Raw genomic sequence first — 953 nt, 5'->3', positions numbered from 1 at the left:
CCTTCCTCCCCTTCTTGAAAATGGGAACCACATTGGCCCTTTTCCAGTCCTCTGGGACTTGACCCGTGCGCCACGAGCGTTCAAATATTCCCGCCAGTGGCTCTGCAATGATGTCGGCCAGTGCCTTCAGTACCCTCAGATGGAGCTCATGGAAAGGAATAGAAGGTTTCTTCAAAGTCGCATTTCACAGTAGTAAATTTCAACTGTACTCTTTCTCTTCATTGCTCATAGACTGTAAATAGATGTCTCATTGGACACGAGCCTGATTGTTCCAGGGTTTGACTCGGATCAAAACAGGTGTAGCGAGCACACTGTGGCGAAGTAGGAACTCCCTGACTAGCCACAGTGCTAGTCTCCCCCCTGCCTCTCACGCCTGCCACACCTTGTTGTTAAATGATTATGGTTTTAATTAGGTGGGAAGCTGCCCATTGAATGCCCTCTTATCTTGAGCATATGTATACAGCACTAACCACCCCTACCTGGGCTTAGGTGACCGCAGTCAAGCTTGGCCCCACTATCTGCTCTCCAGGGCCTTGCACCCCACATGGGCTTAAGTGGCATACCAGGGCGTGCCTGGCCCTCTACTGCCTCTGATGATAAATAACCCACCCGAAGGTGTGGGCTGGGTTAAGGTGCCCCTCCTTGCCTTTCACCGGAGAGGTAGCTGGCCTGGCATTTCCTGGGGGCTCTGACACCACAAAGAGCCCCACCAGGCCGCACTTCCCCAGCAGGGTGCGGTTTTAGGTCATGCCCAGGGCCAGGAGGCCTTCTCCTTCCCTGTAGCCTCTCCCTGACCTCCAAGTTGTTCTTGGAGCAGCAGCTCCTTCATGAGATCTTGCTTCCCTCAGCACCAGGCAGCAACTGCTGCTGCCAGCCCTGCTGGCCTGAGACTTAAGATGGCTGCTTGTCAGGCCTGAGCTGCACCTGTTTGCTGCCTGGCCCAGTTCTGAAAG

The 953-nt window shown here is 54.1% G+C and overlaps 1 protein-coding gene across 2 annotated transcripts in view; it reads left to right on the top strand.

The window, feature by feature from the left end:
- ITGA6 (integrin subunit alpha 6) overlaps window positions 1-953 on the top strand; it is a 63,764-nt gene that overhangs the window by 40,513 nt on the left and 22,298 nt on the right. The gene's annotated exons all lie outside the window — the stretch shown is intronic.

The sequence above is a fragment of the Crocodylus porosus genome, unplaced genomic scaffold (assembly GCF_001723895.1).
Source record: "Crocodylus porosus isolate Cpor-Errol unplaced genomic scaffold, CroPor_comp1, whole genome shotgun sequence".
In the NCBI taxonomy this organism is placed as follows: domain Eukaryota; kingdom Metazoa; phylum Chordata; order Crocodylia; family Crocodylidae; genus Crocodylus; species Crocodylus porosus.
The sequence above is the reverse complement of the archived record's forward strand: the minus strand, read 5'-3'. Positions and strand labels throughout refer to the sequence as shown.